Raw genomic sequence first — 18,382 nt, 5'->3', positions numbered from 1 at the left:
CAGAGAGAAGGTTAGGGGCATGCCCCTCGGCTAGTTTCCCTGGCAACCTGAAGTCAGTTCACCTGTAACTAGTTACCATCCCCTCCCCCATCGTGAAGGCTGCTGCCATGTTCTGCCCATTACTGTCTGCCATCTGCAGTCAGTGGAGTGTTGCTCCAGGACCCTGCTTCAGACATGTAAGTCCCCCCATTCATTAAACCATTGATGTCTCTGTTGCCAACTCTGGGCTCTTTCTTCAGTCTTGAGACTGGGCAAGCACAGGTCTGGCAGCCCTGCAGGGTGAAGCCCAACAACTAACTGGTAGAGTGACCAGGAGACTGTGGAAACTCCTGTGAGTACCGGGATGCCGGGAAGGAAGGACTGGGAATGGGAAGCTGTGGGCCCACCTTCTGATATGTGGGCCTGGAACTTGCAGATGGTCCCAGGGTGGCTGTCCACTAATGGGAAGCCTGAAAGTTGCAGGGGTGATTCTGGGGTGGCCGTCCACCTGTCTGTGGGGCCCTGTGGTAGCTGTTGTTGACGAATGGGGGCCACCAAGAGAGTACAGGAACTCATGGACACCCCAAGGCTGTTGGGGAGATGCTGGGTCCTATTACAGTGGGATAAAAATGGCGGGTGGCTGCGGGCTGGCTATTGTTTTTTTTGTGCTCAGAAAGTCGAGGAGGCTGAGCTAACAGCCTAGTAGAAGGTTAACTTTAAGTGTTGATTTGAGTTCCTCTCAAAAGTGAGCCATGTGAATGTGAGTGAATGATACCTATTATTGTCTATTACTGCTATTTATTTAAAGTGAACTGGTTACTTAGAAACCGAAAAACAAAACAAAAAAATCCCGAAAATGTCCACGGTGGGATTCTATTGACATTATAAACTGGTTTTTGTGTATGTGGTAAGAGGAAGTTAGCTTTCTAGAAGGAATTGGTATTTCTCTTCTTTTTCCTTTGATATTAAGTAATGGACCTGGGTTCAAAGGAACTTTAATCATACGATCCCTGAGAGTGAAGAAAAAATAAAAGTAAAGAGGCCTTTTTAAACTCTGGCTGGAAACCTGTGAAATCTGTTTCTATATATATATATCTGTGTATACCTTAGAAATGGGCCTCTGCCTCTAAAGGGCATGGTCAGGACTGGTTTGTGGATGAGCTGTTTAACTGGATTAAGAGAAATTAAGTGTGTATATAAATTCATTGATATCTCTGTTGTTGACTCTGGGCTTTCTCTTTGGTGTTGAAGTGGGGCGAGTACAGGCCTTGTAGGCAAGTACAGGGTACAGGGTGCAGGGTGCAGCCCCACAGTGTCATTCTGGGGCAATTACATAAGAGATCAAGTTTTAAAAATGAGGCTGGCTTCACATGGATGATAAAGCAGATGGGATGCGGCTTACGTTTATACTCATTTTACACGGATCAAACAAACATTGATTAAATAATGCTGACTTGTCTTTGTGCAACACACACTCATCCATCTGTATCTGTCTGACTGAACGTTTAGCAATACACAGCCTAGGTCATTATTCTGGAGCTTGTCAGGATGCCTAGAGCAGTAAACTCAGTAAAAAAGCATAACTACTGGAAGTAGATGAAGTATAAGAAAAGATTTTATACTAAAAAAATTAGGAAAATAAAATTTCAATTATCCATGTTAATGAAGCAAATATATCATGGATGAATAGGATTCTAATATTCAAAACCCAATGTTCAGGCTCTCCTTAGTGCTAAATGATGACACCATTGTTTTGCTTCTTTGTTTTCTGGCTTCTCTTGTTGAGATCTTACCAAGGAAGAATGAAATGGCCAAGTGGACAAGGAGCAACACAGGTCTTAAGTGATACCCGGGTTATATCTTGGCTAATCCATCATGACCACACACCTACCTACTATAAAATTAGGCTGAGGTCTCCCTAATATTATTCAAAACAATCTGAAATAAGCACCCTTGTTCCTAATGTTCCTAATGGATCTGGTCATTTCTTGCTGTATTTAGATTTATTTCCTGAGTGTTTGGTTTTGACTTTCAGATATTTCCACTTATCCTTCTGTGTCTGTTTATCCAGACATTGAGGGGGATCCACCTCCTTCTTTGTACTCAATCCAAAATTCTACCCTCTTGAACCAAAATCTTGACCAGGTCATCGTCATCCTCTCCTAAGAGTTTTGCAAGTTGGAAAAGAAGAAAGGTTGATGTATTCAACCCAAAGTTGATTAATGGGATTTTAAATAATTTGTATGAATGTGGACATTACATTGTCACAGAATTTATAAACAACAATGCTATTTCATAATATTTACTTTTGTTTCTCCAAATCAGTATAGCTCTTCAAGGTGTGCTGGATGAACCCTATGTGGTATCTAAAACTTTACCAAGATGCCAAACCATTCTGCACTACCTCCCTATCTGCACACTTGGTACATTACATAGGCCCCTTCAGACATGTAAGTCCTCCATCCATTAAACCACTGATGTCTCTGTCGCTGACTCTGGGCTCTTTCTTTGGTCTTGAGGCTGGGCAAGCACAGGTCTGGCAGGCCTGCCGGGTGCAGCCCAACAACTGGCAGAGAGAGCAGGATACCTAGGAAACTCCTGTGAGTGTCAGGACGCTCAACAGTTTTTGAGGATCTCAGTAGATTTTGGCTGAATCACTCTAATGCTAACAGAAGATGGCTAGCCACCTTCAACTCAATGGCTTAACCATACCAAGAAAAAGTGACAAAATAAAAGGAAGATCTCCTTGTAGCTTAGAGAAGGGAAAACACCAACTAAACACTTGCTAATATCAAATACTTTGAATCTATGCAGTCTTTAACTTGATGGTCTGAAAGTTCTAATTTTTTTCTTTAATCAACTGTAACTTTGCCTTAAAATAGGTAAGAGAAATATATATGTCAGTGGAGATAAAAGCTACCTTTAACTTACGGATTTACCATTCTTCCCTGTGTTCTTGATGAAAAGTTAGAATTAAAATACATAAGTATTTTATACTGTAACTAACACGGAATGGAACATCTAGTTTTCATTTACCTTTTTTTGTGCTTTACCTATCTCCCATCATTTTATCTTCACAAAGACTCTGGAAATAGTTATCATCATTATCACAGTTCTGTTGATGAGAAAACTAAGGTATAGAGAAGTTAAATTACTTTCTCAGTTTCAGACAGCTACTAGGGAAGGAACTTAGATTTGGTGCCAAGGTATTCTGCACCCTGCCCTCATTTGAGTGACTAGCCACCATGATATGTGTCCTGGCCAAGCTGGAAAGGGCTCTGGACTGCTTCACACATGCCTATCAATTGTTCTCCTGAAACACAATGGGAAGTCTAGGAACAAAAGTTTCTGTAGTGCTTCTGATCTGTATTTATAATTTTAAATTAAAAAAAAAAAGAAAGGGCTCATAAATTTGCCAATCAGATTACAGTCATTGAGTAAAATTACATCTTGATATAAGAATGACCTTTTTTGACAAAGCTGAAGTCATTTTACAGCAAAGCTTTTAACTATGGTTTAAAATTTCAACTTCTCTATCCAGAAGAAAAATATAATTCACATGTGCAGAACACCATACAAGTTGCTTCGTGTTTCATTTCTCATTCCACCAAGAGAAAACCTCAAAATATTCCCTTTAGAAACTCAAAAGAGAAACCACAAAAAAGATACATCCTGTTTTTGTAACTTTTGAAACTAACAACATTTAATTATATAGAACTAAAAAAACAGCTACTTGACTAGCCAAACTATGGGTCAGACTAAGTATCCTTTATACAGGGAAATGAACTTTCATTGACCTTAACCTTCAGAAAAATACTATCTTTCCACATAGTTCCCCATCAATAGGTTCATTTGGTCTTCACTGTGGTTTGCCCCCAGATATTCTCAAGTTTTTATTTATTTATTTATTGAGGTTTAGAAGAAGAATCTGCCATTGACTATATATTTTTGCAATGAAGCCTTTTTATTTTATTTTTTTTAATATACTCTTTTGGGCATGTCTTTCTTTTTTAAACTTGAAATATGGTTGATTTAAAATGTGTCAGGTATATATCAAAGTGATTCAGTTATACATAGGTATATTCTTTTTCCAGATTCAGTTTTCTATTCAGCTTCTGTTTTGTAAAGAAGTTCCTTTGTATCACATTAGATTCCACATATAAATGATGTCATATTTGTCTTTGTCTAACTCACTTTATTTAGCATGATAACTTCTAGGTCTACACCTTGACATCATACACAAAAGACACGACATGATAAAACATGATGCTGCAAATGGCATTATTACATTCTCATTTTTGTGGCTGAGTAGTATTCACATCATCTTTATCCATTTATCTGTTGATGAACATTTAGGTTGCATCCATGTCTTGGCTATTGTAAATAGTGCCCTTATGAACACTGGGGTGCAGGTATCTTTTCAAAGTAGGTTTTTTTTCCCAGATATATGCCCAGTAGTGGGATTGCTGTATCATATAGCAGCTCTTCTTTTTTTTTTTTTTAAGAAATTTCTATACTGCTATATACCAACTTACATTCCTATCAACAGTGTAGGGGAGTTCCCTTTTTTCCACGCCCTCTCCAGCATGTATTATTTGTAGGCTTTTTAAAGATATGACCATTCTGATCCATGTGAGGTGATACTTCATTTTAGTTTAGATTTGTATTTGTCTAATAATGGCAAGCATCTTTTCACCTTGGCCATACGTATGTCTTCTTTGGAGAAATGTCTGTTTGGTTTTCTGCTCATTTTTCTATTGGGTTGATTATTGTTGCTATGGAGTTGTATGAACTGTTGTGTATTTTGGAAATTAAATCCTTACTGGTTGCAGGACTTACAAATTTCGTCTCCCAGTCCACAGGCTGTCCTTCCATTTTGTTTATGGTTTCCTTTGCTGGGCCAAAGATGACAAGTTTGATTAGGTCCCATTTGTTTATTTTTATTTCTATTGCTTTGGGACACTGAACAAAGAAAATATTGCCAAGATTTATCTTAGAATGTTTTGATTATGTTCTCTTTTAGGAGTTTTATCATGTCGTGTCTTTTGTGTATGATGTCAGGGTATGTTCTAATGTCACTGATTTATGTGCAGCTGTCCAGCTTTCCCAATACCACTTGCTGAAGAGACTCTTTTTCCCATTGACTCTTCTTTCCTTCTTTGCTGACATTTAGTTGACTATAGGTGTGTGAGTTTATTTCTGATTTCTCTATTCTGCTCCATTGACCACCTGTCATTTGAGAGCTGATGCCACCATTTTGGTTATTGTAGCTTTGTAGTACTCTTTTAAGTCTGGCAGGATTATGCCCTCAACTTTGTTCTTTTCCCTCAGGACTGCTTTGGTAATTCTGGATATTTTATGGTTCCATATAAATCTTAGAATTATTTATTCTAGCTCTGTGATAAATGTCATGGGTAATTTGGTAGGGATCATACTAAATCTGTAGATTGCTTTGGGTAGTATGACCATTATAACAATATTAATTCTTCCAATCCAACAGCATGGTATATTTTTCCATTTCTTTGAGTCATTGTTAATTTCCTTTATCAGTGTTTATAGTTCTCAGTATATAAGCCTTTTATCTCTTTGGTCAGGATTATTCCTAAGTATTTTATTTTGTTTTTTAAAAGGGATCTTTAACTTTCCCTTTCTGATATTTCACTGCTAATGTAAAGAAATGTAGCCAATTTCTGTATGTTATTCTTATATCCTGCTACCTTGCTAAGTCTGTTTATCAATTCCAGTATTTTTTATGTTGAGGTTTTAGGATTTTTTACATATATTATCCTACTGTCAACATATAATGACAAGTTTACCTCCTCCCTTCCAACTTGGATACCTATTATTTCTTTTCCTTGTCTGATCACTGTGGTTAGAACTGTCAATACTATGTTGAATAAAAATGGGAAGAGTGGGCATCCTTGTCTTGTTCTGGATTATAGCAGAAAGGTTTTAAGTTTTTCACCACTGAGTACTATGTTAGATGTAGGTTTGTTGTAAATCGCTTCTATTGTGTTAGAACATGCTCCCTCTATTACCACTTTGGTGAGAGTTTTATCATGAATGAATGTTGCATTTTATCAAATGCTTTTTCTGCATCTATTGAAATGATTATGTGGTTTTGTGTTTAATTGATGTTGTGTATCCTATTGCTTGATTTATGTATGTTGAACCATCCCTGTGATCCTACGATGACTCCAACTTGATCATGGTATATGATCTTTTTCATGTGTTGTTGGTTTCAGTTTGCTAATAATTTGTTGAGAATTTTTTTTTTTTTGCATCTATATTCACCAGAGAGATTAGTCAATAACTTTGTCTTTTGGTAGTATCTTTGTCTGGTTTTGGTATCGAGTGGGGTGATGGTGGCTTCATAGAATGACTTTGGGAGTGTTCCCTCCTCTCCACTCTTTTGGAAGAGTTTGAGAAGGATAAGTATAAGTTCTTTGTCTGTTGGATACAACTCCTTATTGAAGCCATCTAGTCCTGGACTTCTGTTTGCTGAGTTTATTTTAAATTATAGATTCTATTTCACTTCTAGTGATAAGTTTTTTCAAACTATCTTTCCTCTTGATTCAGTTTTAGGTGGGCTGTATATTTCTAGAAACTTGTCCAGTCTAGCTTGTCCAATTGGTATTTAATTGCTCATGGTTTTCTCTTATGGTTTTTGTGATTCTATGTCATTGGCTGTTATTCCTCCTCTTTCATTTCTTATTTTTGCTTATTTGGGTCCTCCCTCTTTTCTTCTTATTGAATCTAGACAGAGATTTGTTGATTTTGTTTAACCTTTCAAATAGTTCTTGATTTTATTTTTTTCCCATTTAAAAAAAATTTATTTATTTTCTCTCTGATCTTTATCGTTTCCTTCCTTCTGCTGACTTCAGGTTGTTTGTTATTTTTTTCTAATTTTTTTTGGTGGTAGGGCAGTTTTTTTTTTTTTGGGGGGGGGTTCAGTTTGCTGTAGCTGTGAACTTCCCCGCAAGGATTGCTTCTGCTGCCTCCCATAGAGTCTGCCTTGTGTTTTCACTGCCATCTGTCTCAAGATACATATTTTTAATTTCCTCTTTTTCATCATTGACCCACTATTTTTTGTTTCCTTTAGTAGAGTATTGTTCAGCCTCTATGTAATCATTTTTTTTTTTCTCCTTTTTCTGTGGTTAATTTCTAGTTTCATGCCACTTTGGTCAGAAGATATTTGAAATAATTTCTAAAATTTGTTGCGGCTTATTTTATGTCCTACTATATGGTCTCTCCTAGAGAATGTTCCATGTCCACTTGAAAATAATATGTATTTTCTTTATACTTTTTTGGATGAAGTGTCCTGAAAATATCAATTATGTCAAACTGCTCTATTGTGTTATTTAGGGCCTCTGTTGTCCAGTGGACATGGAATGTTCTCTAGGAGAGACCACATACTAGGACACAAAGTCAGTTCAATCATCTGTGTCTGACTGCGACACCATGAATTGTAGCACACTAGGCTTCTCTGTCCATCACAAACCCCCAAAGTCTGCTCAAACTCATGTCCATTGAGTCAGTGATGCCATCCAACCATCTCATCCTCTGTTATCCCCTTCTCCTGCCTTCAACTTTCCCAGCATCAGGGTCTTTTCCAGTGAGTTGGTTCTTTGCATGACATGACCAAAGTATTAGAGCTTCAGCTTCAGCATCAGTTGTTCCAGTCAGTTTAGGACTGATTCATTTAGGATGGACTGGTTTGATCTCTTGCAGTCCAAGGGACTCTCAAGAGTCTTGTTCAATACCACAGTTCAAAAACATCAACTCTTCGGCACTCATCTTTCTTTGTGGTCCAACTCTCACATCAATACATGGCTACTGCAAAAACCATAGCTTTGACTAGATGGGCCTTTGTTGGTAAAGTAATGTCTCTGCTTTTTAATATGCTGTCTAGGTTTGCCATACTTCTCTCCACAAGCACAAGTGTCTGCTAATTTCATGGCTGCAGTCACCATCTACAGTGATTTTGGAAACCAAGTAAAGAAAGGCCGTCACTGTTTCCATTGCTTCTCCCTCTATTTGGCATGGAGTGATGGGACCAGATGGCATGATCTTCATTTTTTGAATGTTGAGATTTTAGCCCACTTTGTCACTCTTCTCTTTCATCAAGAGACACTTTAGTTCCTGTTTGCTTTCTGCCATTAAGGTGGTGTCATATGACTATTTGAGGTTATTGATTTTTCTCCTGGCAGTCTTGATTCCAGCTTGTGCTTCATCCAGCCTGGCATTTCACATGATGTACTCTGCATATAAGTTAAATAAGCAGGGTGACCATATACAGCCTCGACATACTCCTTTCCCAATTTGGAACCAATCTGTTGTTCCATGTCCAGTTCTAACTGTTCCTTCTTGACCTGCATACAGATTTCTCAGGAGACAGGGAAGGTGGTCTGGTATTCCCATCTCTTTCAGAATTTTCCATAGTTTGTTGTGGTCCACAGTCAAATGCTTTGGCATAGGCAATAAAACAGAAGAAGATGTTTTTATGATCTCTCTTGCTTTTTTGTATGATCCAACAGATCTTGGCAATTTGATCTCCGGTTCCTCTTCCTTTTCTAAAATCCAGCTTGAACATCTGGAAGTTCTTGGTTCATGTACTGTTGAAGCCTCGCTTGGAGAATTTTAAGCATCTCTTGTGGCTCAGCTGGTAAAGAATCTACCTGCAATGTGGGAGACCTGGGTTTGACCCTTGGGTTGGGGAGATTCCCCTGGAGAAGGGAAAGGCTAACCCCTCCAGTATTCTGGCCTAGAGAATTCCTTGGACTGTACAGTCCATGGGGTTGCAAAGAGTCGGACATGACTGAGCGTCTTTTACTTTCTCTTTCTTCAGCTAGTGTGTGAGATGAATGCAATTGTGTGGTAGTTTGAATATTTGGGGCATTGCCTTTCTTTGGGATTGGAATGAAAACTGACCTTTTACAGTCCAAAACTCCAGTCAATGGCTGAGTTTTCCAAATTTCCTGGCATATTGAGTGCAGCACTTTCACAGCATCATCTTTTAGGATTCGAAATAGATCAACTGGAATTCCATCACCTCCACTTTATTTGTTTGTAGTGATGCTTCCTAAGGCCCACTTGATGTCACACTCCAGTATGTCTGGCTCCGCATTAGTGATCACCCCATCATGGTTATATGAATCATAAAGATCTTTTTTTGTATAGTCCTGTGTATTCTTACCACCTTTTCTGTCTTCTGCTTCTGTTAGGTCCATACCATTTCTGTCCTTTATTGTGCCTATTTTTGCATGAAATGTTCCCTTGATATTTTTAATTTTCTTGAAGAGATCTCTAGTCTTTCCCATTTTATTGTTTTCCTTCATTTCTTTGCATTGATCACTGAGGAAGGCTTTTTTAAAATCTCTCCTTGCTATTCTTTGGAACTCTGCGTTCAGATGTGTATATCTTTTCTTTTCTCCACTGCCTTTAGCTTCTCTTCTTTTCTCAGTTATTGCTAAGAGCTTCTCAGACAACCATTTTGCCTTTTTGCATTTCATTTTCTTGGGGATGGTCTTGATCACTCCCTCCTATACAATGTTAAGAACCTCCATCCATAGTTTTTCAGGCACTCTATCAGATCTAATACCTTGAGTCTACCTGTCACTTCCACTGTATAACTGTAAGGGAGTTTTTTAGGTCACACTGGAACGGTATAGTGGTTTTCCCTACTTTTTTCAATTTAAATCTGAATTTGGCAATAAGGAGTTCATGATCTGAGCCACAGTCAGCTCCCAGTCTTATTTTTGCTGACTATAAAGAGCTTCTCCATCCTTGGTTGCAACGAATATAATCAATCTGATTTCAGTATTGACCATCTGGTGATGTCCATGTGTAGAGTTATCTCTTGTGTGTTGGAAGAGGATGTTTGCTATGACCAGTGCATTCCCTTGGCAAAATTCTGTTAGCCTTTGTTAGCCACAACAAGTTTAAGGTAGAAATTATTTAAAACATTTTTTCTGGCCACAGTGGCATAAAACTAGAAATCAACCACAGAAAAAGGAGCAATAACAATGATTACATAGAGACTGAACAACATGCTAGTAAAAAACAAAAATATTACATCAATGAAGAAAAAGAGGAAATTTAAAAATGTCTTGAGATAAATGACAGACCGATTTTCTGCCTGGATGATATGTCCACTGATGGAGGGTTAATATCTGCCGGTATAACCGTATTCCTGCCAATTTCTTATCTACTTAGACGCTCCTGTATTGGGTGCTTATATGTTAATGAATGTAATATCCTCTTCTTGTATTGATCCTGCTATCAATATACAGTGTCCTTCTTTATCTTTTTTTTATGGCCTTTGTTTTAAAGTCTATTTTGTCTGATAGGAATATTGTCACCTTTGCTTTTTTGTCATTTCCATTTGCATAAAATGTCTTTTTCTTTCTATCCCCTCACTTTAAATCTATGTTTGTTCTTCGCCCTAAAGTGGTCTTGTAAATAGCATATTATAGGCTCTTGTTTTATTATTCAAACTGCCACTCTGTCTTTCGACTAGAGCATTTCGCCCATTGACATTTAAGGACCACAAGGACTGTAGCCATCCAGGCTCTTCTGTCCATGGGATTTCCCAGGGAAGAATACTGGAGTGGGTTGCTATTTTTTTCCAGGGGATCTTCCCAACACAGGGATCTAACCTGTGTCTCCTACATTGCAAGTGACTCTTTAGTGCTGAGCCACCAGGGAAGCCCACTTGTTCCATTATCCCCAAAACAAGGTTTATTATTGTTGACTTACAGAAATTTTTCAAGACCTAAAGTTCTTGTCAATATTTAACAATAACATACCAGGAAAGTCCAGAACACTTGAATCGATACACTAAGTCACCCATTTACACCACTAGGAAAGATCAGTGACTGGAATTTTTTCTCTTTTGCCTCTTTATTAAGAATCCTGAGAAAGTCGATCAGGAAAAAACAAAAACCAAAACGAATCAGGCAAGATATCACTACAAGTAAAAGAATTTAGAAATTCACTAAGTCATTTTAAATGAGATTTAACCATGAGAGAAAAACTAGAAGTCAACATCCCCAAGTATTTTAAAGGGCAGATAGTTAGTACCTTACATTTTGCGCTTAGGAATAAAATGGCAACAAATACCTGGGGGTCAAGTCAAGTCCTAAGAAGTCACTTCGTGCTTAAGTATTTCAAATCATGATGCCATTGAGTGAAATTGTGTCTGGTTTGTGTGTAGGTACTTTTACTGGACTTTGTGAAATTGTCCAGAATGTACTCTTAACTTTAAAAGGACGAAAAAATTGTGCTTCACTGTTTATATGTCTGAAATCACCCATCCTAATCACATGCAAGCTTATTTACTGAGGAACTACAAGTTTATGTTTTGTCCCACAAGATCTGTTCCTATTTAATGTAGACTTAAAATCTCTTACTGCCTTAACACAGTCCTGCATAGATCAGGCTGTGTGTATAACACCCATTGTGTGTCCCCAGAGTGGTCATTCATTCCAATTGTAATCACTGTGATCATGGTAGCCTCTATTCCTTCTCTCGTGGATACTGGACATCTTTCTCCACATCAAGTCCTGATGGAAAGTAACACCTGTGCTGTTTCTTGGAGATACTGTCCCCGGTCTCAGATTTCACAAATCCCTGGGAATGTGTTGAAGGCTGTGATTCTTGTCTAATGGTTTCAAGTCCTAAAGGCCAAATCTTTGCCAGCTAAGTCTCTGGAATGCAATGATGCAATGCAAATTTTCCCCAATCTTCTTTGTTTTTCCATACTGTAGCCCCCTCTCTATGGGCTTCCCTGATAGCTCAGCTGGTAAACAATCTTCCTGCAATGCAGAAGACCCCCGGTCAATTCCTGGGTTGGGAAGATGTGCTGGAGAAGGGATAGGCTACCCACTCCAGTATTCTTGGGCTTCCCTTGTGGCTCAGCTGGTAAAGAATCCACCTGCAATGTGGAAGACCTAGATTGGGAACATCCCCTGAAGGGAAAGGCTACGCACTCCAGTATTCTGGCCTGGAGGATTCCATGGATACTCTATGTAGCCCTCTCTCTAAGGGCAGGATATCTATATGCTCTGGATTTTGAATGTTTAAATCAGTAACAGTATCTGCCTTTTTTTTTTTTTTTTTTTAAACAGTGAATATCAGGATGTTTTCTACTTGATTCTCCAACTAGGTTCCAATATTCTACTTCTTGTGGCTAGAGGGGACCCCTGCTGAATGCTCTATTTGCTTTAACAGGTTTTCCAGTTAATTTATATTTCTTCTTTTTTTTTTCCCTTTCCTTTTGTGATTAGGTCATTTTCTTTTTTGTTATACTGGTGTTCTCTTCTCTTTGGTTTTTGTGAACATATTGTCTATTTATAATTTGTGGTTACTGTGGTTTTTCAAGCATGTTAACCCATTATTACATTTATTTGCTTTAGAATGGTAGTCATATGAACTCAAACATATTCTTTAAAAATAAAGAAAGAAGGAGAAGGCAATGGTAACCCACTCCAGTACGCTTGCCTGGAAAACCCCATGGACGGAGGAACCTGGGTGGCTTCAGTCCATGGGGTCAAACAAAGATGGACACGACTGAAGCGACTTAGCAGCAGCAGCAGCAGCATGCAGTTACAAGCATAATGTAGATGGATCCTAAACTACATATCATGTGTAATTCATAAAAGAGATAGTGCTTACATAAAGAAATGATCCTGTTAAGTGTAGAATTAATGGACTTTTAGATACGCAGATGACACCACCCTTATGGCAGAAGTGAAGAGGAACTAAAAAGCCTCTCGCTGAAAGTGAAAGAGGAGAGTGAAAAAGTTGGCTTAAAGCTTACCATTCAGAAAACTAAGATCATGGCACCTGGTCCCATCACTTCATGGGAAATAGATGGGAAAACAGTGGAAACAATGTCAGGCTTTATTTTTGGGGTCTCCAAAATCACTGCAGATGGTGATTGCAGCCATGAAATTAAAAGATGCTTACTCCTTGGAAGGAAAGTTATGACCAACCTAGATAGCATATTAAAAAGCAGAGACATTACTTTGCCAACAAAGGTCCATCTAGTCAAAGCTATGGTTTTTCCAGTGGTCACATATGGATATGAAAATTGGACTGTGAAGAAAGCTGAGCACCGAAGAATTGATGCTTTTGAACTGTGCTGTTGGAGAAGACACCTGAGAGTCCCTTGGACTGCAAGGAGATCCAACCAGTCCATTCTAAAGGAGATCAGTGCTGGGTGTTCATTGGAAGGAATGATGCTAAAGCTGAAACTCCAGTACTTTGGCCACGTCAAGTGAAGGATTGATTCATTGGAAAAGACTCTGATGCTGGGAGGGATTGGGGGCAGGAGGAGAAGGGGACAACAGAGGATGAGATGGCTGGTTGGCATCACCGACTCAATGGACATGAGTTTGGGTGAACTCCGGGAGTTCGTGATGGACAGGGAGGCCTGGCGTGCTGTGATTCATGGGGTTGCAAAGAGTCGGACACAACTGAGTGACTGAACTGAACTGAACTGAACTGACACAATATCCTTTCTGTGCTGGTGCTTGTATTTAAGACTGTAAATCTCATCAGCTTTTGCACAGTTAATGTCTCTATTAGACTCTTTAAAAAAGTATCTTCTATGGTTAATAAAATGTAAAGACTGCACCTGCTATTATGCTAGCTTTCATTCTTACATATTTTCACAGGGAACCTGCTTTAATGAATTTATTTTGAGAAGTTTTAAATCAAATTCTATATCAGGATTTTACATTAATGTCCAATAGGTGGTTAGATTTGTTCAATGTTAAAATAGGTATTATGGTAACTTCCTCAACAGTTAAATTGCTAATTTAAAGTATAATATGTTTTTTATTAAGAGAAACTAACTTATAGGGAAGTTTGGCTGAGAATAGACAACTTTTAAGGCCCTTTGTTGTACAGAATGCTGTGCTTTAATAAATCATGATGTTGTAATAGAAAAAAAAAATAAAGAAAATCTACATTTTCTCATTCCCTTCCTCCACATTTTATGATTTTTTTTACTGTCCTCATATCTTTTTGTTATTCATTACAGTTATCATCACTTTCACAATATATGTATTTTAATTCTGTGTACTTCCTTATTGAAATTATTTACTTTCCAGCTGTGATTTTCTCTTTCCTATAGATTCTTGCTGCTCTTTTATTTAGATAATACCTTTCAATATTTCTTTTTGGGTAGCATTAGTACTGCTGTACTCTTTTAGTTTTTGATTGGGAATTTATTTCTCTCTCCTAAGTGATAATCTTGCTGAGTATCCTAGGTTGCAGGGTTTTCTTTTTCAGGGATTTGAATATACCTTGCTGTTCCCTTCTAGACTGCAATATTTCTCTAGAGAAATCAGTCAATAGCTTTATGGGGGTTCCCTTGTTATTAATTCTGTTTTTCTCATGTTGCCTTTAGAATCCTTTCTGTATCTTTAACTTTTAATATATCATGGTGTAAGTCTGTATTTAAGGTACACTTAAGGTAATTATTTATATGTATATTCTTACTGTCATTTTGTTGTTTTGGATTTTTTGTTCTTTTGTGCTTTAATGACTATCTTTAGTGTTATGTCTGGATTCCTTTTTCATTTGATTGTTTGTATATCTATTACAGACATTGGTTGTGGTTACCATGAGGTTTTTCTATAGCCCTGTGTATATGTGTGTGTGTGTGTGTACAAAATTATTTTGCTGATTTCTTAATTTCAAATGCATTTTTTAATACTTTACATGTCTACTCTCTTCTGCTTATGACTGCTGCTTTTGAATATCATATTTCACATCTAATTATTCTGTGTGGATTATTTCCTACTTTTACTGCATGTATGCCTTACTAGTGAGCTTTCTCCTTTTCTAATTTTCTCATCCTAGTTGTGGCCTTTTCTGTTTTGCCTAGAGAAATTCCTTTAACATTTGTTTTAAAGCTGGTTTAATGGTACTGAATTATTTTAGCTTTTGCTTGTCTGCAAAGCTTTTGATTTCTCCATTAAATCTTAATGAGAGCCTCGGTAGGTAGAGTATTCTCTATTGTAGGCTTTTACCTTTCATCACTTTAAATACATTTATGAAACCTTGTTTTTAAAAATTCTCATGCATTTATATTCTTTCTTTCCATTTTGAGAACAGTAAATTAATATGTATCCATTTGAAAAAGACCCATGTTCACATGGTTGTGAAAGACTGTATTATGCACAATTAGCAGAGAGCTGCAATCGACATAATGAGTATTTGCTTCAAAGAAAACAGTGTGAGTTCTGTTGAATCTAATGATACTTTATAAACTGAAATGTGAGGAAGGGGTGGAAAGTATGGTAATGAGCAGAGTCTAGGATTCAGAATCTCGGGTGCTTGCCTTCCCTTTGACCCTAGTTAGCTTTGGCACATCATGTACTTGGGCCTGTTTGCTTTGTGTCCCTTTTCTCAGTTAATGTCAGCCAAGCATCATGCTTGTGCCTTCATGTTCTCTCTTTACCTAATTACTAGACAGAACTTCCTAAGTCTTCTCCTATAAATGCACATCTCATGTAGGCCACTGTTCAGAGTCTGAAGGAGTGAAACAGGGACGTTTCAAGGCTCTCATTATTAACTAATGAATGGGTGTGGGTATTTCCCTTTAAGAGTAGAAGTATGTATAATTTATAAACATATCACACTCACTGGAGGCATCAAAAAGTATTTCAGTCAGGTGTTTTTTGTATATAGTTAATTTTTTTCTTTAAGTGATAATACTGTACAACTTTAAGTGCTGTCTAAAGATTTGAAATGAAATTATGACTATAACTTATTATGTAACAAATAGTTATAGAAAATTACCTCAACTAATAATGTCTTTATTTACATTATTACAGTTGATAGGTAGAGAAGCATAAAGGATATATTATAGTAGGGCTTCCCTGGTAGTTCAGACGTTAAAGAATCTGCCTGCAGTGCAGGAGACCTGGGTTCGATCCCTGCATAAGAAAGATCCCATGACAACCCACTCCAGTATGCTTGCCCGAAGACGCCCCAGGAACACGGGAGCCTGGCGGGCTACAGTCCATGGGGTCATATAGAGACAGACATGACTGAGCGACTAAATACAAGCACATAGGAAACATTCAGCAATATTAGGTGAGTAAATATTTGAGCCTGAATCAGTTTTTTTCCTGAGGATAGCATTTACTTCTACATGTACATGTAACTTACCCAAATTTACTGTGGCTTCAAAATTACAAAAACAGTAATAACAATAGTAGATTCTTTTCACTCAGTAGGACAAAGCTTTGTGATCTCAAGTATGCAGATACATTTTTTTCTCTTGATATATGTGACTCTGGAAGATTATTTTTTGAGTGACTCTTTCAAATAGGAGTTCAAAAAAGAAGATATAGTGTTAATATCTAAAGAATTAGAAGCCCAAATTAAAAAAAAATGATACTTTTAAACCAAATGTTTTAGGTTTCAGCTGTTTATTGCTTGCTTCAAATTAAACTGAATAATAATAATAATGATAAGTGGGGATGGACAATTATAGTTGATCTTATAGAATAGAGCTTCATGGAGAATCATTTTATGATTCACAGACTAGGATTTCTGTTGTTATTTGGAAAGGCAAAAGGAATTAAGAATTTTCCAGACTATTTGGGGCTAGAAAATGTTATTAGAAATGTATTAACTGCTCTGATTAAAGAGATAAAGTTGATTGAATTGGTAGAAAGTAATTACAATGTTTATAAAGAGAATTGTCTATAGGTAACAAACAAAATTACTAAATGCAATCGATGTGCAGCATGTAACTGAGTAATTCACAGTGGCATTTCTTTTCCATGAATAAAAGAGCACTGGATTTTGGTACTGATTTAACAAGATGAATGCATTTATTTCTCAACACTCTCTGTAAATGTTGACACATCTGTTTAGATGCAAAAGTAGTAAGTAAAATAAAATGCTTAAGACACCTGTTGCAAAATTATCACTAAAAGAAATGATAAGTGTTTCTACCCACTGACTTATGTACAAACATGTGTTTCAGTTAGGGGCATCTTATTATCCCAGTTTATACCAGCTATCCCAGTTTAATTGTCAATAGGACCATCTTTCACCCTTATTGTGTTCATTCTCACTTTGAGGCATAAATTATAAGGTTAGAGCAGGCTCTAAGTACTTCATATCCACATCTACAACCACATCTACATCTTGGGATCTTGGTGATTTTCATGATACAGTATTATAGCCATCACAGCCAGGGGAGTACACATATATGGAAAGAGAGACAACAGACAGATGGCAAGTCTGCTTACTAAGTTCACATATAAATTATCATGTGGGAAAAGTAAACACGGCAATTTCTGCAGAATAAGAGCTACTCTACTTATTTACTATGTTTACACAAGAGTGGGATATGAAAATCAGAATGATAGAAAGTGGCTGGACTGACCCAGTGATTCCTATGAAACTGCACTGAAGACACGAAAAAAAAAAACCAACCAAACAAACCACCAGAACTTGATTCTTAATATATATTTACCTTGCTCTCTACTAGTCTAGCAATTTAGCCTATTCAGATTTTACACACACACACACACACACACACACACACACACACACACACACACACATACACACATACATACACATATATGTACACACATACATACTGGGGCAGGCTGGCAGAAGGGAGAAACCTGATGGTATATAACCTGGTTGGATGTGTGTTCAATTGTGAAGGAAAAGAATGGAGTTAAGGAATTGACTTTATACACTGATCATTCCATACAAACCTTCAATCTTTTGTGTCTAACATATATTTGTAAACTATTACAAAAACAGGTATAATTTTTTTATGCTCTATAACTGGAACCATAGGTTTACGCTGTTGCTTGACCATCACTCAATTCCACCATCACATCCTCAAATAATACATCTTTTAAAGTATTAGAACATACATTAACATGTTTTGAAACCTGCATTAACACACTTAAATTGTAAGTCAGGGGTAGATAAATTGAGTTATAGATGCATAGAAAATGGAGGATCAGAGAGGATGGCAATCATGACTTTCTCGTCCTCTCAGAAGGATGGTGGCATCCAGTCATCACAGCTTGATGACATGGCTGTTAAAATCACACAACTAATGAAGGTGAGGTCCCTGGAAATAAGTCAACAATCAGAAGTTTAGAAAACTAAGAATCTGGCTCTGGAGTAAAGTGACCTTATCAAAGGTACTGAATTTCATGACCTGGAAGATTAGTTTAGGATCACTTTGCCTTCCTCAATTGACTCCCAGTCATCTTAGCCTGCACTTCTTCAAACTAAGCTAGTCACTGATTCATCATCTCCTAGGGTTAGACATTAGAGATACCATCAGGCACTAAACTCTGCCTAAATGCCTTGAAAGTGAAAAACATGTTTGTCTACTAGACAA

The 18,382-nt window shown here is 37.3% G+C and overlaps 1 protein-coding gene and 1 pseudogene across 34 annotated transcripts in view; both read right to left on the bottom strand.

The window, feature by feature from the left end:
* PTPRD (protein tyrosine phosphatase, receptor type D) overlaps positions 1-18,382 on the bottom strand; it is a 573,002-nt gene that overhangs the window by 85,268 nt on the left and 469,352 nt on the right. The window lies entirely within an intron of this gene.
* Positions 11,439-17,845, bottom strand: LOC102172540 (annotated as a pseudogene).

This window comes from Capra hircus, chromosome 8 (genome assembly GCF_001704415.2).
Source record: "Capra hircus breed San Clemente chromosome 8, ASM170441v1, whole genome shotgun sequence".
Taxonomy (NCBI): domain Eukaryota; kingdom Metazoa; phylum Chordata; class Mammalia; order Artiodactyla; family Bovidae; genus Capra; species Capra hircus.
The sequence above is the reverse complement of the archived record's forward strand: the minus strand, read 5'-3'. Positions and strand labels throughout refer to the sequence as shown.